We start from the raw sequence: 27382 nt of genomic DNA, 5'->3' as shown, positions 1-27382 counted from the left end.
GATGCAGAAGTACTATTGTGCTAACATTACTGTCAACTTAAATGTTAGCTGTTTTTTGAAATATGTTTTACCTCAATGTATTGTACAGGAATCCATCCTGTGCTATCTAAACTCACTTTCTCTTTCTTAGGGGAGCCTGAGCCCATCCTTGTTACAAATACTAAAGCTAGAAACTAGCTGTTGATGGATTTTCAGGCATTTGACGATCATGCATTCTACATTAGAGCCGACATGTTAAATTAGTAGAATGTCTTTGAACAATGGGAGGACACCAACATGGGCACAGATGACATTCAGGATAAGGCAGAGACTGATGTCCATTTGCAGTGAGGTGGCAGTTATCCATTTTGGAACCATACTGCAATTATTCATTAGTAACAGAGAGAGTTTAGTTAATCTTTTAAACAATGATGTTCCAAACAGACAGCCACACCAGGAATAAATGAAAGAATTTGTGGATGGAAAGTGATAATTAATTTTGTTTTTTTCTTGCAGTCCTTCCATTATTACTTTCACCCAAAATAATGTTTAAAAAGGTATGACTAGCAGCTTACAGATTCAAAGTTGTTTAACACATTTTCTTCTATCCTGAAAGCCATGATAATGAAGGGTTCTGCTTGAAATCAGACTGCAACCTTTTTCAGATCCCTTGATGTTATTTTATTTGTAATGCCAAGCCAAACTTCTACTGAATCAAATATAGTAATTACTTTTAAAGTTGAAAGGGAGTTAGATGTTTGCTTGCATTTTACTCCTGTATGACTTGTACCACTTGGAAAAGGATTAAGCAGGTAATGAAAACAGATAGATGGAAAGCTGGATTATTTCCACAATCTGCTGAAATTTCAAGAAAATGTGTAATGTTCAGATCTCAGCGTTTAACATCACTCTCTGAAAGTGACATCTTGGAGGTACAAAGTGTGTTGTAGTATCACCCGGAAACGTTTATGACTCTGTGAAACAGCAACAAGGCAAACTGTACATGGTGTCATTGCAGAATCATATTACTAAAAGATAGATAGATAGATAGATAGATAGATAGATAGATAGATAGATAGATAGATAGATAGATAGATAGATAGATAGATAGATAGATAGATATGTGATTAGTGGTCTGCAGCACCGTGCTGAGTTTAAATAAATAATCACACCCCGTGAGGTGCAGGCTTCAATTGGGTGCAGGGGGTGCAAACGCAGTTCTCTCCAGGAATGGAGAGAGGAAAGAAAAAAAAGGAAAAGATCTGCAAAAAGAGATAGAAGAGACAAAGAGATGGAGGTTAAAGAATGGAAAAAGGCAAGCAGGCAGGAATGGGAGAAAGTCAGTGCATAAGAGAGGAGGCAAGCAGCCAAGAGGGAGCCCCTTGGGGGAGAGTGAGGCCACAACTAAGGGGCTGAAGAGGGAGCTGGAATGACCTGATGCTTGCTACTGCGTAAGTCTGGGGATTGGTAGATGTCTGGAGATAGACAGATGGACAATTCTTATGAAACGTAAGTGTCAATGGTCAGTAGCCATTAGGTGATGAGGGACCTGCCTTCTTTGTAACAGGAATTATGCAGGATGTTTTCTACAGTAGCAGCACTTTCTGGAGCCTCAGGGAGAGACTGAACAGGTGACAGAGGACACCACAATGTTAGTTGGCACAGGCCTTAAGAACTCGAGGACTGACTCCATCTGGTCCCACAGCTTCTCCTGTGTATGTAGATTCCTCAGTTATCTTCTTACTTGGTCTTCAGTTATGGACATTCCATACTGATGGTCTTAGGTGGATTTGTCACTGACCATTCTAGTTGATGTTTTAGGAGTTGTTGATGTAATACAGATGGTGTGAGGAGATGGGTCATTGGAAGAAGATGGCAGTGGGAAGGAGAATCTATTGAAAAATTGGTTCACGGTGTTAGCTTTGTCTACATCCCCTTTTAACACCTGAACCCTGGATTGCTTTAGTATACTAATTATACCCAGTTAATCACAGACATCTTTAACAACAACACTTACTTGACTGATTAAATTAAAGAATTAAAGATTAAATTAATCTTCACACTATTAGAGAAGAAATTTTAATTCATGGCATGGAAAATACAAAAAGTGGCACCAGGTATATTTTCTTTTTTAATTCTAGTTTCTTTTTCCATTCAGTCAGTCAGTCAGTCATTTACTAACCTGCTTAGTCCTGAACAGTGTTGCAGGGTGGTTCTGGAGCCTAACCCAGGTAGCACAGGGCGTAAGGCAGGAACAAAGCCTGGACAGGGTGCCAGTCCATTGCAGGGCAAACACATACACCCACCCCATCACACACTTGAGCCAATTAAGCAATGCCAATCTTCCTAATCTGCATGTCTTTGGACTGTGAGAAAAAACTGGAGCACTCAAAGGAAACCCATGCTGACACAGGGACAACATGCAAACTTCACACAAGAAGGGCCTGTGATGTGAGCCCTGGTCTGTTTACTGCGAGGCAGCAGCTCTACCACTGTGCCACCCTGTTTCCATTCACATTTTATGCATTTCAGTAGTTGTAGCCTCCATTTCGGTTGTGGTTTAAACAAATACAAGAATCATTTTTAAACTTTAATTCTGCCATATGATAGATAATCTGGTTGAGACAGAAGCTGCAACTGCTTTTTCTTAATGGCAGGACAAGCGTGGCAATGTAAGAAACCCTGAAATATAATGCACTGGCAATGGCCACCACCAAACGGAGCATTATGTGGGGTTGCCGAAGTGCTTTCAGAATGGTTTTAGCAGAAATGCTAAAGTTTTAGTAAAACATTTACATTCTGGAAGGAGAAAGGTTATGTACTCCCTGGTCAGGGGAGAGCAATCAACTAGTATATGTAGGCAAGTGAACCAACTACCCAAGCAGACAAACTGGCTACAGAGATTTGTATACAAAGGCCCAGGGCTGCTGTAGGTTTTTGTTTACTCTGTGTCTCTAAATGTCCCTAACACTCTGTTAAATACCCTTTTTTCTTTTAGTATTCTTTGGCCTCCTTGGTGTTATTTGGGTTCAGCTCAATAGCATTCCTTATCTTCTACAGCCATATATCAGTGTCAGTTTTATTTACAATCACCTGCTATCACAGCAAGGTTAATTGCACCTTAGCTGTGCAAGTTGATGGTAGAATTCAATAATGTATGATTTATCTCCACAAACATTCTTTGTCGTAGGCACATGTACATTAGGCTGGTTGAAAAAAAAAAAAACAGATTTAAGTTCTTTGCAAGGCTAGTATTATTCTTTGTCATATATATAACATACATAGAAAATCTGAATGAAAATAAGCAACGTTTAGAGGTCACTCCATTTGGTAGTGTTTATGACATCTGAACTGAATTGCAAACGACTGTTCCACACTTGTAGGTCTACCACTGTCTTTGATTAAGTTGGAAGACTCTTGAGATGGTTTGCAACCAGTCGAAGAATAAACTATTTCTGTTTCTGATCCATGCGGTGGGCTGGAGCCCTGCCCGGGGTTTGTTTCCTGCCTTTCACCCTGTGCTGGTTGGGATTGGCTCCAGCAGACCCCCGTGACCCTGTAGTTAAGAAATAGTGGATTGGATAATGGATGGATGGATATTCCTGATCCCTTGTCAGTATGTCATTGTAGTTTTCAAAGAGACTTATTCCCATTTCAGTTCTGTCTTTAAATACCGTCATGCATGCCAACAGTTTACAAAATGTGTTGAAGACTGGATCATAAGTCCACTGTTCTGGAGGTTTCCTGAGAAACAACTGAGACATCAAAAAAGAATGTTGGTCTTTCTGTTATCAGATCCTCCAACATCAGCTGTTCAGATTCATTTGTCAGTTTAAGATTTTGAAGAATATCTGGTAAAATTGGCCACTGCAGGTTTTGCACCATCTTTTCCTGTTTCTGATAAGACTGTCATTAAAAAGAGTTAAGCCTTTTAAATGTTAAATGTCCATACAGAAACCAGGGGTGCCTTGAGCTTCATATGCCTTACTGGCTAGAGCCCGCTTTGAATAAGCCATTGAGAGGAGCACAGATTGCAAATGATGCTTCATTCTACTGTCTGATATAAGACTGACAAGAAGAGAAAAATCTGTGATAATCTTGGATTCGTGTGCAATCATCCTGAACTGATCCTTATAAAGGAATATTTTCAACGCATAAAGTGTAACAACTTATCAGTTATGAAGTTTGACATTTTATATAGTGTCATAAACATGAGAATGGGAAACAGCTTAAAGGCTTAGGTCAGTGGTTCTCAACCTGTGGGGCGGGCCCCCCTAGGGGGGTGCGAAGTAACAAAAAGGGGGGCACGAAGATGTGAAAAAAAGAAAACAAGAATCAAAAATATAAAAAAACATCTGTTGAAACCAAAACAAATTAACCTAAACTACATTCTGATATTAGAACAATAAATATAGAGTTAGATAAATGACGATAAAAGTTAAGTAGGTATAATAAAATATGCATCTACATTTCAAAAAAATGTTAGGGGGGGGCGCGATTAAAACTGTTATGAAAACTCGAGTCGCAAATACTTAAAGCTTGAGAAACGCTGGCTTAGGTGATGGTAGTTCTCCACCGAGACAGGAGATGGCACTGTATAATAACGTTCTCTCTTCAAGTTACTCTGTAGGAAGGAAGACTGACACCTTTCTACTTCTAACATCACTTCCAGGGTGCGTCCCCCTCCCTCCCAAAATGCCTGAAAATCAGAAGAGCCACCATTTTGGGCAGTCATCCTGAAGCGCAAGTCCGAGTTTCATATTTTATACGTACTTCTTTTCTTTTGATATTTTCAATTGTACAGGGTTGATTGAAAGGTGGCCAAAAACTTTAACGTTGTCTGTTTTCATCGTTATAATAGGCAAAGGTCATTACTGGACACTTCTAAAAATTTCTGCATATAGCCGAAATAAGTTAGACACTCCTACTTACTACTAGAATGTTCTTGAATCTCCTACTTAATACTACAGTAGAATGTTTTAAAAACCGTTACATATTACTAGAATGTTCTAGAGACTTCAGCCTTCAGTACGAGAATGTTCTCTGTTTCATTTTTTCCTTTTATTGTTTACTAATCACTTAGCCAGGTAAAAACCCTGTGCTATGTATGTAGAGTATGTACGTAATAAAAATACAAATACAGTAGAACCCCGGTTCACGACCATAATTCGTTCCAAAACTCTGGTCATAAACTGATTTGGTCGTGAACCGAAGCAATTTCCCCCATAGGATTGTCTGTAAATACAATTAATCCGTTCCAGACCATACGAACTGTATGTAAATATATATTTTTTAAGTTTTTAAGCACAAATATAGTTAATTAAACCATAGAATGCACAAACTAAATGCAAAAACATTGAATAACACTGAGAAAACCTTGAACAACAGAGAAAACTAACACTGCAATTAGTTTGCGCTATAGCACTACCAACCGCTGGCTAAAAGCACTTATTTAATGAGTTTTAAGCACAGGGAAAAAAATGAAAATTTGAAAAAATCTGTAATTTAATAAACCACCAAGAAAAATAACATTGCAACAATGCACGCTACAAACCGATCGCTGGAAACAGAAGTGAAAACAAAATCAAGCCCAGTGCATTCTTTAACTGCCTTCCTACCTTAATGCGTCCAGCTCTCTCTCGTGCTGCCTGTGTGTGTGTCCTGCTCTCTCTCGTGCTGCCTGTGTATGTGTTGCGCTTTCTCTCACGCTGCCTGTGTGTCTGCGCGCACGCTGCCTGTGTGTGTGTGTGTGTGTGTGTGTGTGCGCTCTCTCTCTCTTGCTCGGTCGCTCGCTGCACAGGAAATGTACAGGGATAGACTGAACATGTACAAACTGAAAGGGAAACTGGCTTGTTCGTATACCGAGTGTGTGGTCGTGAACCGAGGCAAAAGTTTGGTGAACTTTTTGGTTGTAAACCGAGTTGTATGTGTGCCGAGACGTTCGTGAACCGAGGTTCCACTGTAAAATGTTTCACAATCAGTCCATAATTTCAAAGGTATTCAAGCCATTCCCAATGTACAAGAATAAGGCTATGGAGAAATTATTCTACAAACATCAGCTCTTTCCATTGTTTTCTGGACCTCCCTAATGTACATTTGATTTCTTTAATTAGAGCACAAGACTTCACATATAGAATAAAGCCCTTTCAAGAAATGCTTGACATGCAAGTTGTGCAACAGCATACTTAGCAGCTGGTGTAACTTTGAAAATGCTGTCTTCCTGTGTGCAAAAAGGATGAAATAAGTTCTTATTTAAGCCATTTGTAGGATCAAATAGAGTCTATTGACTGCTCTAGCTACATTGTCATCAAGGCAGTAGCAGTGATACATTTTGGATTAATAATAATACCATTTACTAAGCCCACTCAATCCTGATCAGGGTTGTACTTATCTGCCCAAAGGACAAGAGAAAATGAGAAAAGCTAGAAGAAAATATGTAGAGAAAAAACATAAAGTAAGCAATAGTCTGAACCAGGTGACCAAAAACCCACCAATTACCAAACATAAATTGACAAATTAAAGTGCAAGAAGGGTTTTGGAATCCAAGTAGTCCTAGAATGACATTTTTATCTTGTTGTGCAATGACTGACAGGCTGAAAATTGCTAAGGTTACACCCTTACTGGGCACAACCTGGTAAATTAGCAGAGCTGAACGAAAAACAAAATTGGCAGTAGCAATTGGACGAAATCAAAAATGAACTTTAGAAAAAGCATTGTATCGAAAAACAAATGATGTAATTAGTTTCCTCGGTGTCAAAAAAACCCAGCAACAATATGCATCAGGCCAGAAAATAACCCATAAAAATTTTACAGAAAGTCCCAGGATCTTGATAGTGAGGAGTTGGAGCCTAGCACAGCAAGGACAAAGGCAGGAACAATCCCATGGACAGGGCCTCAGTGCATCGCAGTAATAATAATCATGATACATTTTATTTATATACCAGTAACGGCGTACTGCACGATAACGTGCAGTGAATACACTTGACTTGAGCATTCCTTGTTTTCATACTCTTTCTCTGTCTCTGTTTAGCATTCATCTGCTCAGAGGTTGATGCGCTTGCTGCTTCCTGGGCAGCTCTTCTTTCAACCACCCTAGCAGCCCGCTGCTTCTCTTCTTTCGTCTGCATCTTTACGCGTTAAAACTGATTAAGTTAGTTTTTGTGTTGCAATTACTTAGTACATTTTCTTTAATTTTTCACTTAAGCTGGCACTTAAGTCTTCAATCTGTCTCAAGAATGATTAGCGAAGGTGGCAGGGAATGAGAACGGCGCCCATACGCATGCACCACACGGCCGCCCTGCTGCCTGCTGCTGAGAGTTGATTCTACAATAAAATAAAGTAAAAAGAAAAAGAGTAATAAAATCATCACCCTGAAAGCAGATAGTAGACGTCACGTAGTACATGTGTACCAAATTTCAAGTCAATAAGTGAAACGGTTTGCTAGCTATAGGTGATTTAAAATCCTGGACAGACAAACAAGCAGCCACGGTAGCATATTATATAAGGTGATAGAACAGTCCTTTCAGCCAATGGAGCTAAAAGAGAACTCCCTGGGTACAATGAGATAAATGGGTTATATGTAATCACCAAGCCAAAGTTTTGATGTATCTTAGGAAAGATGAACAGCTGATGTCACCCTGAATGAATATAATATAAACTTGATACTGCAACAGCACTGGACATGTTATATCAGCCAGGGAATGGTCACCAAAGGAATGAGCTGGCATTACATCATCAATATCAGAAGTACCTATAAAAATGGCAACTCCGCTCAGTTACACATGCTTTTTCCAACTAGCAGTAGGCAAGAAATCCATTCAAGGATAGAGAGCCACCTCAAAGTACCATGTAAAAAGCGGAGAATCTATGCATCGTGTCATTTGGCACCGATTGTGCAATACCTAATAACATGAATCTGCTGGGCATCTTACTTTGTATAAAAGTGAATGTCTCTGTCTGAGCCAAAAAAATGGTGAATGGCAATATGCTGCTTCACTGTAAGTGTCTCGATTTGTTTGCTTAGCTGGAGGATCTCCTCTCTGTGTTGTCATCAAGTGCTGGGTCGACAACTGCTGGATACATAGCTTAAGCATACTCGTGGTCTTTGAGGATTTTATCATCTTCCTCCTCCTTACCTGGTGTGTCATCCTCCATCGGTCACTTTTCTCCTAAACCCCTGGTCTTGAAAGTGGAACAGAGAACAACACAGGAACCACTTCCTCCTTCAATAGTCACCATTGTGTCTTAGACCCTGGCTCATGAATATTCTATTTTTTAAAATGATGGCTACAAACTCATGTATTGGGACTAACTGTAAAGCTCTCTCTTGCCAGATACTGACAATCCATTTAGATCAGGTCTCCGCATTGACAGAAATGTATGAAAACTAAGTACTACTAAACTTATTTTTCTCTGACATTCTCACCACTAAGCAAAATCAAAATTGCTGCATGGACAACGGAAATGACTAAGCTGATCGAGTTTTCGTTTTTTTTTTTTTCACTTTGAGACATGTTGCTCTCCATTAAATTCAAAATGAGCTAATGTTTTTTATGAAATACTGTGTCTCAATTTCAATATTTGACATGTTTTCTATGTTGTATTGTGAATAAAATATGGGTTTATCAGACTTGCAAATCATTGCATTGTTTTTATTTACATTTTTACACAACATTTCAACTGTTTTGGAATTGGGGTTGTAATAAGTTTCATTATATCAAGTATCATACAAGCAAAAATAATGTGACTTTGTGAATTTACAATCTGATAATGCTAGGTGTGTGATTTTAGGTAACACAATAGTTTATAGTTGCTTTGAACTCTTCCTGATCAGCTCAGGCAGCCTGCTTTTTTCATTTGCAAGCTGCTGTTTATTGCCCCATGCTTCCAGAATGAGATGTCAACTATTACTGATAACAGCCATTTTTGAAAACGATTTAACAGCTATGATTCCAGTCAACGTTATAATAAATCACAAACATGGCAGAAAGGGTATAAGTCTTTCTAAGAAACCAACGAAGCAGGAATTAACCTTCACTAGCCTGACCAGATATGGCCACACCTTAGGCAGCTAGCCCCCAACTACCAAAGGCAATCTTAAGCTTGTAGAAGCCTAAAATGGGGCCCTGATTTTTAAATTTCAAAATGTACTTTGAATGTCCAAAAAATATATATGAAAAATACCTTTCAAGAGAAATGAACCATCAAACCACTAGCTTGATAAGACAAGAATCTTTATAAATAAGGAATTTGTGGAAAATAAAACACAAAGGAACAAAATATCAAAAGACATAAATAGAAACCTAAATGATATGCCTAAAAAGGCAATGCTGGGCAAACAAATCCAAGATGTAATAAATACCAAAATCCAAGAACAGAAGCAACAACTCCAGCACATCAGCAATCAAAGAGAAAACAACACTTACAATAATACCTCCTACAACAATCAATGATCCATTAAAGGACTGATTCCCCAGCCACACACATAAAGGCTGCAGATGATGTCAAGGTAGTCCTGCCTCCTGGATTTACACCCACAAAACACAAAGAATGTAAAAACACTTAAAGACACAATATATGAACATTAAATAATAAACAAAAATATATAATCACATTACAATATATTCCAAAACAACAACAAACCGGACGCCACACATTCACCATGTAATAAACCCTGGCTGTTAAAAACTCAGCCTACAAACACAGAAAAAGTTATTGAAAAAAGATATAGTAAAAATTATTGATTTCTGTATCCTGACTTTCTTATTTATTTTCTGACCTTATATATTTTTACAATATTTTTGCCTGTATTTTTTGCCTTGTAGGGCATTTACATTTAGGGCACTGTGGTGAACCCCATGTAATTGTTTAAAATAAAAGTAATCCAGAAGTCTAAGAAAACACAAATACATCTTCATAAATGGGATGCAAAAGTCAAGTCAAGTCAAGTCAACTTTATTTATAAAGCACTTTACCTACAACAGCCGCTGAACATAGACTAAAATAAATTTTAAACAAAAACAAAATAATAAATAAGTAGATAAAATACAATAAATAAAACAAATTAAAACATAGTAAAAACAACTAAACAGAGTTTACACAGAGTAAAATCAACTGCTCACACAGGATCAAATGCCAAACCAAAAAGGTAAGTCTTAAGAGCAGACTTAAAAATGGGCAGTGAGGAGGCCTGTCTAATGTGGATCAGCAGTGAATTCCAGAGCCGTGGAGCCACAACAGAAAAAGCCCTATCCCCCCTGAGCTTTCGCTGAGTCCTAGGCACATCCAGAAGCAGCTGACCAGCTGATCTGAGTGAGCAGGAAGGAGAGTGCATATGCAGCAGCTCAGCGAGGTAGGGCGGAGCACGCCCATTTAAGGTCTTAAAAACAAATAAAACAATCTTAAAATGAACTCTAAACTGAACAGGCAGCCAGTGCAGTGAGGATAATACAGGTGTGATGTGCTCATTTTTTCGCATGCCAGTTAAAAGGGGTGCAGCAGCATTTTGCACTAGCTGCAGCCGAGGCTGGGTGGACTGGCGAACACCAACATACAACGAATTACAATAGTCCAATCGGGTTGTAATGAAGGCGTGGATTACTGTTGTAAATTGATCTTTGGAAAGAATGTTTTTTATCTTCGCCAAACATCTTAGCTGAAAAAAAACAGATTTCACCACCGCACTGATCTGAAAATCAGTCTAAAATTCTCATTTATCCTAAAACCCAAATTTGTAATAACAGGCGTACCATATTGTGCAAAGGGACCCAAATCCACAGGAGCAGAAGTAGAAATAGACCCACTGGTGCTCCCAGGACCAAAATCTATAACCTCTGTCTTATTTTCATTAAAATTTAAAAAGTTCACTGCCATCCAAGCTTTTACCTCTTCTAGGCACATAACCAAAGTTTATATGGAGTAAGCATCCTTGCGTTTAAGGGGTACATAAACCTGAGTATCGTCTGCATAACAAAGGAAAGCAATTTTATGCTTTCTAAGAATAGAGCCAAGAGGTAGGAGATACAAAGAAAATAGCAAAGGACCAAGTATGGAGCCTTGCAGAACCCCACACGATAGTGAAGCAGAGGAAGATCTAAATTCATCTAGCCTCACTGAAAAAGTTCTTTGAGTCAAGTATGATTTAAACCACGCCAAGGCAGTACCACGAATGCCCACAAAGTGGTCCAGAGGAGATAACAAAATACTATGATCTATAGTATCAAAGGCAGCTGTTAAATCGAGCAGAACTAAAATCACATAATCCCCTGAGTCTGTTGCCAAAAGGATGTCATTAAAAACCTTCAGTAATGCGGTTTCAGTACCGTAAAGCGGCTTAAAACCAGATTGAAACACTTCGAGTACATCACATTCATCTAAAAAGGCTTTCAATTGAATATACACACTTCTCTCCAAAATTCTGGAGAGAAATGGAAGCTTGGAAATCGGTCTAAAATTGTTGTTTTTTGATCAATGGTTGCACTATGGCATGTTTAAACAAATTAGGAACTATGCCTGAGGAAAGGCTACTATTGATAATAGCAAGAACAGATGGTCCTAAAACAGAAATAATCTCTTTAAAAAGAGAAGGTGGGACAACACCAAAAGGAGAACCTGAGGGCTTCAATTGATCAATAATCTCATATAGACAGGATAGAGTCACCGGCTCAAACTGATACAAAACAGCAGAGCAGGGAAGAACGGCTAAGGGGTCATAAACAGTGAGAGGTATATGTGCTCTAACATTATTCACCTTATTCACAAAGAAGTGCAAAAATTTCTCACATGTCTCAAAAGAGGGTTCCATACAGGCATTCTGTGGAACATTTAAAACCATATCTATAGTGTCAAATAACACACAAGGTTTGTGACAGTTTGACAGAATAATATTTGACATGTACACTCTTTTGGCATCTTTCACAGTAAACTGATAACAACGCCAGCGGTCTTTCAATACTTGAAACGATACATGCAAATTGTCCTTTTTCCACTTGCGCTCAGCTTTTCGGCACTCGCGTCTGACAGCACGAGTTGTGTCATTCAACCAGGGTTTGGATTTCATTTTAGGCTGCCTGGTTTTTAATGGAGACACAGTATCTAAAACAGTTCGGCAGGTGGAATGAAACCAGTAGCAGAGCTCCTCCGTATCGGAGGATTCAGGAGATTCAGGAAGATCACATTGACTAAACAAAGCAGAAAAATATACAGCAGTGGATGGATTAATGACACGACAGTGGCATGCAGAAGCGCGGGGTTTACCAGCTTTACAAGGCAAGGTGATGTCAAATATTACAGGCTTATGATCTGAAAACACTGCATCCAAAATTGTCAAATTCTGGTGGGTAATTACCAACAGCACACACAGCCATTAAGGTGTCTCCCATCAGCACACGTGTGACACCATGTCGTAAACTTGCCTGGCTCTACATCCTAAAAAAATCAAAAAATTAAATCTTAAAAAAAGCATACTGTAAATTGGGGGTTCTTAACCTGGGATGGATAGATTTTGGGGGATTTGTGAACTTGGATGGGAATAATGTATATCATTATATTATCTAAACTCTTACTGAAAGTTAGCATTTACAGTGTCAGCCATGTGCGTTTAGGAGGCATCCTCGAAGGCTCTTTACAGGTTAGCAATGCCACCCCTCGAGCAGAGATGGGGCACTGTGGTTAAAGCAATGTCCTGTTTTCATCTGCAGTTCAGGGGAATTTCTTATGGAAGTTGAATAATTTCACTTCTAGGGCTGCATTACCAAGACATGAGCTTTCCGGGAATCAGTTCTTCAAAACAAATTTGGACTGGAAAGAGGGTGTCAGTTTGTTGACTAACTGCCACTGAGAGGGACTTACTCAGAAGCACTTCATTTTGTTCTTGTTTTGGCACCCTTGTGTGCTGTTTATTTTGAACACTTTTTCCCTCACATCCCTGGGACTAAACAGGGGTCTGCTGGTTCCCCAACACTTCATCGTGGCACAGGTCTGTTATTTATCACAACAGTTACAAACCACAGCAGTTTTTCTAGTACCTGATGCTTTATCACGCATAGAAATCAGGTATTTATTCATACAATATCAATATGTATCATATATACTCACGGATAAGTTCTCCTGCGGATAAGTCGGGGTTTGATTTTACTGTTTAATTTCTGGTATTTTATAATGTCGGTCATATAAGTTGAATCTGGAACACTCATGTTATTGATCCAAGGAATTATGATATGCTAATGCCCACCTGAGAGAGTAACCACGGAACATGCTGCCTTTTGTTTTCCATGTATTGTGCCTACATGACCACACGGTAATACCTGAACTATTCCAAAGTGACGTTTGCAATCATATCTCACACTCTCATACACCCTTATCATAAGAGCATCCCTTATTTACGATGGAGCGTTCGATCAGAAGAAAATATGAAGCTTGTTTGAAATTAAAAGTCGTTGAAGTGGTGACAGAAATTGGTAACTGCTGCAACAAAATTCAATGTGTTTGAGAAACTGATGCAATATTGGAGGAAGCAAGAAGATGTAAAAAAAAATTGTAGCATTTTTGAATGGGCCTATAAGTCTGGTTCTGATCTTATGAACGATTTTTCGGGTTTCAAGACCCAACTTATACATGAGTATATATGGTAATTGTAAAAGATATCTTGAAATATCATGTATATTTATAACCACTTTGAAAACTTAACAGTTATTAGACCCCCTGCTAGATCACACATGTGATAATTTTTCACTTTATAGATGCTCACATGAAGTAGCTGCACTTGTGCCACAATAGTCATCTACCTATGACCTATGCCTCTTAATACCATTGACTTATGACCCTTACTGCATCTCCATCACCAGCAACAGTTTTTGCCACACCAGCTCCATATGCCGTGACTCATTCATCTCAATCTCAGTTTATTACTTCCAAGTTTCCCACAACATTCAGTTACATTGGTCTTACAATAACAGGGAAAAGGGTAATTGATCTTGGCACAAAAATTAGCATCATGAGGGAAGAAAGAAAGTGAATGTGATCGTATGTGACTTTAAGTAACCTTTTGTAACCGGTGTTCAGAGCACCTCTAAACCTCTGTGTTGTGACTCACAGTATGTTGCTTTGTGCAAACCACCATGAAGGGGTAATACAACCACACTGAACTCCTTTGTCTGTTAATGGTAATTATTAACAGGCTGAAATGTTAAAACAGAAAACATACGAGTGCTCAGACTCTGCCGCTACAGTTCCTTCTCTCACAGTTAACATAATGAGCAATAGGAGATGCCCACACTGATGACATAACATAACACAGACAAAGAAACGACTTGTGAAGCTGTTAGTGGTTCGGCATCCAAGTGAACAACAGTAATAATTAAACATAAAAAACAAATAAATTACAATAAATGTCCTAAGAATGATTAAAACAGGATATAAAATAAACAACATGACTTAAGGAAATGATTATACACTACTTGCCGAAGCCCGCCGTAGCATAAGGCGGTGTAAGAATAAGAACGGAAAATGGTGAGAAAGGAATTCAGTATAACAAAGGCTTAGGAATCCACTGTCGCAGTATAACGAAAATAGCAAGGAGTGAAACCAATGCTAATGGTTGAGAGAGTACCTTCCTGTAGCAGGCTACGGAAAACATAGATGTATATAGATAGACGCCGCATTCACTGTGTTGCCCAGTCGACACGATAAGTCAACGCATCCACCCTATTGCGAGTGGTAAAAGTGCCATTTAAACTAATACAGGTAGATGTGGAAACCGGGTTTTCTGATGAAAAAACAATGACGTTTTAAACAGTATCGTTTACATACAACAGATTTTGGCGAATCGTTTACATGCAATTATTTATATCCATTCATACACTAAATGCGTGCGTATCCCATGGTCTTAGAGTTGGTGGGCGGGGCTCTGTGAGTTGGCAGGCGTGGCTCTCTTATCTGTCTTGCATACGCTGTCTGTCTTGCTTGCCCTTAGTTAGAGTTGGCGAGTGGGCTTTGGCAGGCGTGGCTCTCTGTCTTGCGTGCGCTCTCTGTCTTGCTTGCCCATAGTTAGAGTTGCCGGGCGGGGCTCTGTGAGTTGGCGATCGTGGCTCTCTGTCTTGCGTGCGGTGTAAAGTCAACGTGGCTCAGAGATGCATGTAGACTTTTGCACAGACAAAAGCGACTGAGGCTGTGTTTGGTGAGTTGTGCCTCGAGAGCGATGCTGGACTCGGGAGGACAGTTACAGTTGGCGTGCGTGGCTCTGTCGTGCATATCCCGTGGTCTTAGAGTTGGTGGTCTTGCTTGCGCTCACTGTCTCGCGTGCCCTCAGTGTCTTGCTTGCGCTCAGTGTCTTGCATGCCCTTAGTGAATTATATATATAGATTATTCATACGGTCAGGTTTGAATACATATAATGGTCCATCTAATGTCTAGATCTCCTTACAACTGGTCACTCGTAAGTCTCGCAAGTCGCCAACTACCTGTACTAACTGTTAACTGCTGTGATTATATTCTGGCATTTCCAATTACACAGTGTTATGATCAGGGCTGAATTTTAGGGTCTTATGGCATTTTCTATATTAGAAGTATTTTGTGTAAATGTCGTTATGGTTGTGTCTTGTGTTTCTAGGTCTCTGGGGTTGTGATCTCAAGTTTGTCAACACAATGGGATAAAAGGTCAGCATTTGCACCAAGTATTATCTGAGGTTAAACCTTGTAAACATAAAAAGAAACACTCTATTTACTATTGAAATTCGTGTCTTGCCTGGTTTTGACTTCTAGCCTGATTTTTGGCTTTGATCCTTGCCTTTCATCCGGGTTTTGGTTGCTTTGTTTATATTTTATTTGTTTTGTTTAGTTTTTTTGCACACATCTCTTAGTTGATTTCAAATAATTAGTTATCTGTTTCCTGTCAAGCCTGGACACATGGTAAAGTCCACTCAGTTTAATTATTTTTTTAGATGTGCAGTCAGAAAATGGATGTTATGCAGCCTCATCTGTGCTTCTGGTTTTAGCAATTGCAACTTTTATCAGACCTTAAGGTGAAAGCCACTCAAAACCAAACTTCTTTAAAAATGACAGGTTCAGAGAATTTGCTAGGTACTTCAAAAGAACGTTTTTGGCCTCAAATTTAGTCCGTATTTAGACAGTTACTGTATATCATGTGTGTCATCTTGCATACAAAGAGAGCATGGCAGCATATATGAAAATTACGATCAGTTTTGAAAAACAGGGGATGTAATTGTTTTTTTTCTCTTGGGTAAAAACAATGTTTTCTGAATAGCACTCAAATGTCAGTATTAGCACTGGAATACCACTATAGTAGTAATGAGTGAACTCTGCAGTGTTCACGGAGGTAGCTGACCAACTAATGTTTGCGAACTTTGACAAATGCCACAAAATTTATTGAAGTCAATGGGTAAGGGGGAACTAAACTAGCTTTTAGTGGAGTATAATGGTGCAGTGGTCTTTTAAGTGTCCTTGAGGTTGAAAAAAACATCTGCCAACTATGATGTACTGGTTATTGTGGCCACAAATGTGATCTGAGTTGGGAGGCACCTCAAACAACAGATGATGCAGACAGAAGACCACAAACAAAATACAACAAATGGACCAGAAACTAGCAATAAGTAAATAAAATTTAGATCATTGTGGTCACAGAAGTCTTGAGAAACACATTGATCATGCCATGTAGCAGCAGCTTGTGACTGGGACATTCCATTGTTTGAAGTTGCTGCTCATGTATTTTTTTTATATGTATCTTGCAGGTGCTTCACATTTTTTTTTCTTCCATCTAGAAAGGAAACACCTTGGAAATAGTAATAAATCTTTCATTATTATTATTTCACAGAGTCTCTTTTTTCTGAGAAGGTTAAGGCTCCTGGAAGGCTTGTTTGTAGATCATAGCTGAGCGCATGGCTAGTACATACTGTATGGATCAGTGTTGCAAATTTAATGGCAGTACTTTTTATAGTATAATATACATGTGGGATAGAAATCCGACTAGAGTACTGATCAGGTTATGATATTACTCATGATACACAATGCTTTTTCAGTAGGTATGTGTGAAAGGTTTTATATCACAATGACTTTGGAAAGCATCATGATGGGAGGTTCTGGGAAACAAATGTTTGCCTTATGAATTATGTTACACATTCTCTCCTGGACTCACTTTTAGCCAATGAACTATTTAGCATAAGTGTGTCAGGGAACACTACTGGAGGTCCCCACATGTGTCTTTATAGTGCCTCACTGAAGCTGCTCTCTTATCATTAGCCAAGTCAGACTCTGTATTGTAACTCTGTGTATATATTTGAGGGGGATTCTTGCTGTTTGTTGTTGGAATATTTCTTAAACTCATGTACAAGGTAATTTTCCCCCTTGGTGCAAATAAAATTCTATCTATCTATCTATCTATCTATCTATCTATCTATCTATCTATCTATCTATCTATCTATCTATCTATCTATCTATCTATCTATCTATCTATCTATCTATCTATCTATCTATCTATCTATCTATCATATGTCGATGCCTATGAATGTTTATTCCAACTAATCAGAAAAAAAATCTCATTTCACAAAGATACTGCCTGCTTGTACCTGGTAACACATGTTTTTCTATTTAATGAATTTAATGAGAGTTTCAGTACCATGAATTGCGTGAATTCAGTGCAATCAATGAAACTGACATTCCACATGGACATTTAATCTTAAACTTTGCTTCAGATGTTTTAAAGCGGACAGAGCTGGGATGTAGAGCTAGCATGCACCAATGCTTAATCAACAGTCTATTGTAATCACTTTAACTGGAGAGATCCAATCCCTTTTATTCTGACAAAATGAAAATAGGATGTTCAGGTTTATTTAAAATGAGAAAAAAAACATTTTACTTTATGATTAACTGTTTAAAAGTTCTTTGGAATCTGGCAGGCATTCATCAATGTTGTCCTTGATTAATTGAGAATGCTTAACCGTTGTTAACCTTTTGAAATTTCGATATCTCTGAGTAATTACTTCACATTAAATTATGTTCTTTCTATTTTGATGAGGTACTATATGTCTCAATGAGTAATTTGTTCAGTGTAATGAAACCCTTAAAAATCAATAAAATTAAAAAAGCAATTTTAAAGACTACTTGTGTGTGTTTTTGACCATGTTGTCACCTAGATTTTTGGATTCTGATATTGTCTAGTGCTCTTGTTAATCTTCTTTGATATTCTATAACTTTGTTCTTCTATGTCCTGTAATTTATGTGTGATCTCAGCCATTTTTTTCCATCTTTATGTAACAATGTGGTTATTTCTATTTGTCATATGTTTTTTGATCTCTGTCTACTCTCTTGGATTATGGATTTATTAATACATTTATTTTATTTTTCACCATATTTCACCAGTGTTTCCCAATCTGCACACCAAATTAAGGTTTACACTGCTAGTCATGCTTCACTGGATTGAGTGCTCCACTGCAGTCCTGCGACCCATGTTTTCTTCCATAGAGTTGTGGTTGAGGGACATGCAATTTCACCTCTGTGTGCTAGATAGAATCAAGACTGATTCTTTTACATAGAGACTTGACTTTTTTTTAAGTGAAAATCCCAGAAATGTTGTTTGTATAGGGAATATTGAGTAAGCACTTGTTTTAGCTCAGTATATTACAAATGTTGTTTGTGGCATGTTGGGGTGACCGCTTAAAATTACACCACTAGGTTTTTCAAACAAACATCAGTTAACTTAATTCATATTAGGGTACAGGTTGAGGAGATGTGTATGATATTAAGTGATGTGGACAGAGTTGATATTAATATTTAGGGATAGAGAAGTTTAAGATAATTAATGAGACACTGTCATATTTGCACATTTAATGAGCATTTAGAAGTTTTATAATAAATAGAAGATGCGCAGAACAATAAAATGTCCCTTTCAAAATTAAACCGGAAGAATATTGTTATAAGTTAAATAGTTTGATGTTCTCCCGTGTCTGCGTGGGTTTCCTCCGGCAGATCCAGACATGCGGGTTAATTCTAAATTGGCCCTAGTGTGTGCTTGGTGTGTGGGTGTGTTTGTGTGTGTCCTGCGGTGGGTTGGCAAGGATTGGTTCCTGCCTTGTGCCCTGTGTTGGCTGGGAAGACCCCGTGACCCTGTATTCGGATTCAGCGGGTTAGAAAATGGATGGATGGATGGAATATTGTACAGGAGAAAAATGGTACTTACTCATTAGAAGATGCATGGCTTTAAAAATTGTTCCTTTGTTTCTGCTAATTGGCAAAAAAATCAGAGACTGAAAGTCAGAAATAATGGCTCACAATGAAGAAATACCATACAGCTCTGCTACGTCAATCAGAACTTTGAGTAAGACGGAGGTGGTGTGAGTGCTGTCCATGGTGCTGACACCACCAGTGGGGCTGCATAGCAGAGGTCATTCTTTTTATTTTGTTGACTTATTTTTATCTTTAGTTGCTTCCATTGGCCATGATTTGTCTTTTGAGAAAGTTTAAGTTAATTTACTTTGCATTCCATTACATTTCAAAAACAAGGTTTATTTGACTGTATTGCAACCTGGGAAGAAAGCACTCTTGCCTCCCAGTTTTCTTCCATAGATTTTCAGTAATCCATGCACTTAACATTAACTGCTTTATGGGATTTGATTTAGTTTTAATGCATATTTCTCACTGTTTCATCCATATCTAGAGTACTATTTTTTATTCTTTTGCTGCTAGAGTCATTTGAACTATCATTTCAACCTGGTCACACTGTAGCATTCACAAGGTTATGTGGCAAGGAGTTACAAAGATCAAAACAGATTGGATAACATAAGTCTTGCTCCTGAATTGAACTGAAATGTGCTAAAGTTCCTTTGTGGCACAAGATCTCCAACAGTATAAATCCTTTCAGATTATATTACCAATTCTAAGGGGCTGTTGACTGATAAGCCAGCCTGACACTTCTTCTAAAACGAACAGGACAGTTCATCTTAAGCTGTTATGTGCTTTACAATTTTTTCATCCTCCTTGATATTTGAAAAGCACTTCGCTATATAATAAAAGGTTAGACAATAGAAAGGAAAAATATGCAGTAAAGTAATTGAAAGTGTTCCTTTATGTACATTGTGTATAGAACCCATATCTTAACTATTCTTGTCAGTAATATCTTATGTCATAATAGAGGACTGAAGATTACTACAATAGGAAAATGGTAACATTAGAAAGAGTAAAACTCCTTTTATAAACTTCATCTAATAATGTTTTTCTAATACAAAAGGAAGTACTGGCACAAACCTAAGAACTTTGTTAAAGGTTTTTTTTTAAACCGATTTTAGTTAACTGATAACTCAGGAAGGAGGACAAAGAGACAACTTCCAAGTGGAGAATAAAAAAAAGATACATAGAAATACAGAAATAAAAAAGAATGAAAAAAACAATGTGGCAACTACGTCAGAATTACACAGAAAGTCCTTGTGTGATGTTCCATGCCTGCAAAATGTGAACTGATACCTGTCAATTAGTACCAAGTCCCAAGACAAAGAATTCATAAAGAGTAGCATAATCCAAACCAGAAGACTCAAAGACAAAGAAGTCTGTACTACATTTAGTAATGTGCCTTCTGTTTCACCGTTTACACTCATATTTTCTTCATTTTTTGATATTTTCCTTCCTTTGCACTGTCCCTAATATTCGCCAAATTTAACAGTGGGGAATAACTCCCAACCAAACTGTAGTCTTATTACACTCAGTAATGTTATTAATGCTATGATATTCTTCCTGTTCTATTGCAAACGTTTCAATATATACATACACATTCTCGAACTTGCTTAATGCAGTTCAGGGCCATAGTGGACTGCAGCCTATGCTGGGAGCACTCATCACAAGGAGATAAACAAAATTGGATGGGGAACCAGTCTATCAAATACCACTTACACCAATTTAGAGTCTCCAGTTAACCTGACCTACAGATCTTTCAGATGTGGATGAAGAATCTTTACACACACACGTACAGGAAGAGCATGAAAAATTTACACAACCAAGTAATAAGATATTGAAACTGTGAGGCAAAATGCTAACCACTGTGCCAGACATTGAACTATTGTATTTGTTCAAGTTCTATTTAAATTTTAAATAGAAGGAATTTTTATTTAGTCGACAGAAATATCTTTGGTAGGAATGGTAAAAACAGACAGGAATATTATTCCTGAATAAATCAACTCAAACCTTAAACAACTTATAATATTTTGCTCTCCATAAAAATATATCCTGTCTAAATTATACAAGTTAGAAATAAAGTAAACATTAAAAGAACAAACATTCAAATTTCTTTACTCTTATGTAATTTTATATAAAAAATAAACTTAGATTTTAAATATCCCAAAAGATTTTGCTCTCCATAAAAATATATCCTGTCAAAATTATACAAATTCAAATATGAACATGCTGCATAACAAAACCTGGAAATATAAATAAAATGTGTTCCTTTCAGCAATAACAAATCAAATCATTCAGTTGTCTTTGCTCATATGTCATTTTAGAGCTGGACGCCTGGCATCTTTTTTTGGCAACAAATTCGTTTCTGTTTGGTGTGAGGTTCTGTGTTGTGGAGATTCTCAGGATGGATTGCAGGTGCTCATCAGTGAGGCGACTCCTGTGTGCTGTTTTGTTAGTCTTTATCACTGAGAAGAGCTTCTCACACAGATATGTGCTACCAAACATGCACAAGGTTCGAGCCGCATGTAGACGGACTTTTTTTGTTCTTCGAAGTCACCAAAGCGCCGTGCAAACTCAGTGCGCTCAGTTTATCAGCAAAGTGCGATTTGGGAACACCGTAGTGACGACTTGGTTTAACATTACTTGGCAACAGGGAAAGTGGGGCAAGGTGCACTGGTGCATTTGTGTCTCCCATAAAAGCAGCTTCACTTGAAATCACTTTGTGATTGTGCACGGTAAAACGTCCGCTGAAGTGTCAGATTCTTATTTAATTCTTCTGCTTTCTGTATCTTCTGCATTGCATTCAGGTTACCCTGATGTTTTGTCTCATAGTGCCGTCTTAGATTAAATTCTGTAATTACAGCCACATTAGCTCCACAAATGAGACACACGGGTTCAGTAAACATATACTCAGCCTCCCATCGGTTTTAAAGGCTCTATTTTCAGAATCAACTTTTCTCTCAGCATCGTGTGAGCTAGCTTCGCAATAACTTGCAGCATCATAAGCTAGACTTGATTAACGCGTAAGTGTTCGCAAGGCAGCTGAAGCGCTGCATTATGGGATCTGTAGTTTATTGTGTTACCAGCGCTTCATATACCGGGCCATTAATAACAATAATACAGTATATAAAATGATCTCGGGCGGATATAATTACGCCGGGCGGATGTGGCCCGTGGCCCTTGAGTTTGACAATATGGACTAAATAGAACTTGAAAAGATATATTTTTGAAATGTGATCGCAATTCAGATAGAGTTGACGCGCACTACAGCCTGCATCCTCCCTCGCTCTTACTTTTTACCGTTCATCTAATGAATACACTGAGTATGGCTTTACCAAAACAATCATTGATGGCGAATAAAGTAGCCATTATTCGAGTATGTAGATCGGGATATATATATACATATACATATACCCGTATCGCAGGAGAAGTAGTGTGTTAAAAAGCTAGAAAAGAAAAGGGAACATTTTAAAAATAACGTAACATGACTGTCAATATACAGTATTTGTTTTGTGAGTGTTACTGAGTGTTGCTGTCATCAAGGATTTGATTATCATTATTTCTTTCAATCAGGTTCTTATTTGTAGGATGTGTTGTGTTCAAGTTACATTCCGTGTTTGTCAATCGTTGTAAAGATGACAGGTTTCATTCATCGATTCGTTTCTTACTGCATCAATAAACAGCTCGTCTTCTTCTTTATCTGAGACCTGACACACTGCATGCACGTTTTTTTACACTGTCTTCCTTTAGCGGGACATTGACTTTTTCCACCGTGTGCTTTGTTTCCGCAGTAGTTGGATTTATGAATATGCTTGTATGTATCAGACGCTTCATATTTTTGCTGCCTTTTCAATTGTGTAATTCGGTTTTGTTCAGCTCTTTGGAACTGTTGCTTTTATCTGTGCACTGCGCCAGTTCACGTGAGCGCTCGGTGTACATGCATCGAAGGTTCCCAGCTGTGCTGGTGCCATCTCGTGCTATGTCCATGGCTGTATTTAATGTTACCTTAGTCCTGGCACTTAAAACTTTCTCTCGCAGTTTCGCTGAGTTTGTGTCAAACACCACCCTGACCATCTCATCTTCCTCTCCATAAACACAGTCCTTAACCCGTGAATATTTAGTTGGAGTTTGCTATAGGATTGCGCTGACGGACGGCCTTATATGGGCAGGCACTAAATTACAAACGCCAGCGGCAGCCTGTCTATGAACTTAATTTAAAGTGTAGGTTTACATCGTGCTTTGTTTCAGTAGCAGAACTCATGAATATGGTTGTATATGTCACTCGCTCGCTTCTTATTGTTTCGCTGCCTTCTCAATTATATAATGCATGTTTTCTTCAGCGCTTTTTGGAGGTCTTCCTGGTTTTCTATGTACTGCGTGATTACGTGGGAGGCGTGATGATGTCACACGAAACTCCGCCCCCACGGCGTTCAAGCTCATCTCCATTACAGTAAATGGAGAAAAACAGCTTCCAGTTATGACCATTACGCGTAGAATTTCGATATGAAACCTGCCCAACTTTTGTAAGGAAGCTGTAAGGAATGAACCTGCCAAATTTCAGCCTTCCACCCACACGGGAAGTTGGAGAATTAGTGATGAGTGAGTGAGTGAGTGAGTGAGTGAGTGAGTGAGTGAGTGAGGGCTTTGCCTTTTATTAGTATAGATATATTGTAAACTAAAATCTGAATCCAAATTGCTTCATCAATGAAACAGCTTGCCCTCTTTTAGAGTTTTAAGTAGTACCCTTGATCATCCTCTTCAGTGTTTGTAATTTCAGTGCTATTGTCCAGTGATTTGCATATGTTTTCATATTTGTTTTCTTTCAAACATCATTTTTGTTAAACAAGTCACATCTTCTACTTGTAGACACCCTATGTTCTTACAAACTCCTTTTCACCCTTTCTTCTAACCATGTCATGACCTTTAATGCGATTCTTAACTGTTTGTTACATCATCCACCATGGCCGTAAGTATGCCTCCTCAATTCTAATCCTTTCTTTCTTTATCCTGTTAAAGCTCTTATACTTTAGTATGTAATCTTTCAAATAGATTCTAAACATATTTCTCCTAATAATGTTGATATGATTTGGTACTGTATCTGTTGTGATGTCTAACCAGAGACACAAAGAAAATGTAAAACTTCAAACTAAAGATAAAATCTCTGCAAAAAGCCAAGCCTAAATTTATAACTGGGACATTGTCTTATATTTCTTATAACTAAAAAATTAGAATTATATGTCATAGTTGAAAGAATCAGAGCCATGGAGCTAGTAAATGTAGAATCTAACTTGCATTGCACACACTGCTGCAAAAGTCTTTGTTTAGATTAGTTTAGATAAACTTTATTAATCCCATGGGGAAATTCAAAATGTAATATCCATGTATTATTAATGTTTGTTTGTATATTGTAAGGGAAAGGGTGCTTGGTGGCACTATTGCCCACCTTTGCCCCAATAGACAGACACTCTGGACACAAGTTAAAAGCACCAAGAAGTATTTTAATGCTTCTTTTTCTTCTCAAACAGTGCCTGCAAAGCACCACAGCCACAATAAACAGGCAAGTGAATACACAATAATATTCTTAATAATAACAACAATAATTCTCTCCTCCACAACTCCCAGCAAGTTCTGTCTTACACCTCCCAACTCCAGTTCACTTGCTGGGTTCCCAATAGTCCTTTATATAGTCCTTGACCCAGAAGTGCTTATGTCCTTCTGCCCACGTGACTTGCTAGCTAGGTTAGATGGAGAATTGTTTTTTTCTTCATCCTGGGCTATGGATGAGGCATGGCTCCTCTGGTCCTCTTATAGCTCCTCCTGGTGGCACCCACGGTACCCAACAGGGCTGAGAAACCACACTCCAAGTCCCAGGATGCCCAGCGGGAATCTGGGGTACTGTTACACATCAAGTGGAGCTGCCATTTAGCATTTTGGGGCAAGCAGTGTCTTGGAAAAGCTGTCTTCCTCCATCCTTCCATTTCAGGGGCACCCCAGCCGGGATGAGCTGCCAGCTGTCCGCCACAATATGTATTTTTGTTTTTGTGATGATTCCATTTCTCTCATTGATTTCACATTTTACTTTGTAATTTGGGTAGTATGGTTGCACAGTGGTAGTACTGTTGCATAGCAGTAAAGCGACCAGCACACATGTTCTGAGTGAATTTTGCATGTTCTACCTGTTTCTGCGCAGGTTTCCTCTGGGAGCTCCAATTTCTTTCCATGATCAAAAGATGTGCATATTAGGTGGATTGGCAATGCTAAATTAGCCCTGGTGTGTGTGTGTGGTGTGGTTTGTTCCTGCCTTGCTCCCGATGCTAGCTGGGACAGGCTTCAGCCCACAGCGACCTTTGTCTGAATTAACCCGGTCAGTAAAACACATGATGTGACTTTGTAATTTAAAAATTTATTTTTGTTTCCATCTTAGTTTTCTTTATTTTGAAGGCCACGTGACAGCAATCGTTGCATTGATGATGGAAACTACAATATAAATATAGTGATGTTCGCACTTTATGTAATTCTTTGTTAAAAAAAACAAAAAAAAAAAACTTATCTTCACAGCAATAGTTAATTTTCCAGCAGTCTCTTGTGTAAGGATTTTGTATTTTTGGCTACAACCTTCTGTATCTGACATTAAATTTTTGTTTTGCTTTTTAATTCAGATCAGTCTTTCTCATTTTGGCGTTTCCAATATTCTGAGGCATGCTTGTTATTTTGATGACAATTTCTTATTTCCTATCATCTCCTGGTTATTTTATGCTCACAATAATCCTTGGCACACTGCATGTCATAGCAATCTGTAATCTCAGATGATCTAGAAATCAAATGATCTGACCTAAGAATGTTCATGTCTCCTGTGTATTGTGTATCCAATGTTGGTTACCATCACAACCCATAAACAATATGGCTGTGCCTTATATGAAAAAAATAGCTTCAGATAGATACAAAAAATAATATAAATTCCAGGTATAAAAATAATCGAAACCCCCCAAATCAAACTAAAAATACACAAAAACAAGCAGAGAAAAAAATTTTTAGTAAAATTTACTTTTGTTATGCATGTCCCCAGACAGGCTCAACTGAGGTAAGCAATACCACTCTGGGATGAAAGGAGGCGCTGTCATCATCCTGTAATTTCTCCACAGCCCAGAGAAGACAACCAAAGAGAGCACTCCAGCCAAACTGTGGCTTCTGGAACAAGTCCTGCCCATTCCAGCTGATCTGCTAGGTAAACTGACGGCATGGAAAGGTGACATCTTTAAGCAGACCTGGACCTGAGTCTGTTAAGAGCCCGAGATGCATACCAGAGTGAGAAAGAGAGAGCGAGGAAACCTGCAAGGATAACTTTGAGTCAGTTGCTTTTTAGTGGTGTGCTTAAGCACCTGTTTTGGCCATTTTATTCTTGTATAACTAAAGAGGGTTACTGAGGAGGTACCCCAACATTTACCCCTGCTTCTTACTGCTTCCTCATGGCTGGCCACACTTTATATCTTTAATGTACCTTCAGGTCTCACCAAAATGTACAATTGTTCAATACAATTTACAGTCTAGTATCATTTGCCTTTTCCTCCAGTCACTTCACATTAGAGAATTATATTTGTCACTCTCTTTTCAGGAATTTTCTTTTTGGCTTTTTATAAAGTAAACACCTCTCTATTTTCTGAACACACTGCAATTCAATTACATTACTCTTCCTTTGGTCTTCCTTTGGCCTTCATCTCAGTGTGCTTCCCTTTTCTCTTCTGTTTCTTGGACCATCAAATCTGCTATCCATAGTAACCTTTTTTGATTCTGTTCTAATATCCAAGTTACTTCATTTCTGATTCCAAATGCACAGCTTGACTCTTTTTCTGTTGTTTCTGTACTACCTTCAGTTTCTGCTCTTTCATTCAATCCAGCTTTTGCACAATGATCTCTGTTATCAAACATCCCAAATATATTCTCATTATTTCTCCTGATTATATTTTCCAGTTTTAGCACTGATCTCATCTCAGTAGCTATTGTTCTGCAATGACAAAGAGAATGTGGCAAGTAAAAAGACCACAGAAGAAGGAAAAGGACGAGGAGAATAACATGGTCAAAACTGAGAAGATAATCAAACAGGCACCAAAACATAATCACTAAGCAAGAGACTAGAATGAAAATTTTGCAAGGATTCACAATACCTAAAAGATCAGAATAAGCACCTGGTTTTCACTGTCCAAATATTAGAATGTTGTAAGATATGTGATGC

This window comes from Polypterus senegalus, chromosome 7 (assembly GCF_016835505.1).
Source record: "Polypterus senegalus isolate Bchr_013 chromosome 7, ASM1683550v1, whole genome shotgun sequence".
Lineage (NCBI taxonomy): Eukaryota > Metazoa > Chordata > Cladistia > Polypteriformes > Polypteridae > Polypterus > Polypterus senegalus.
Note: the sequence above shows the minus strand (reverse complement) of the source record.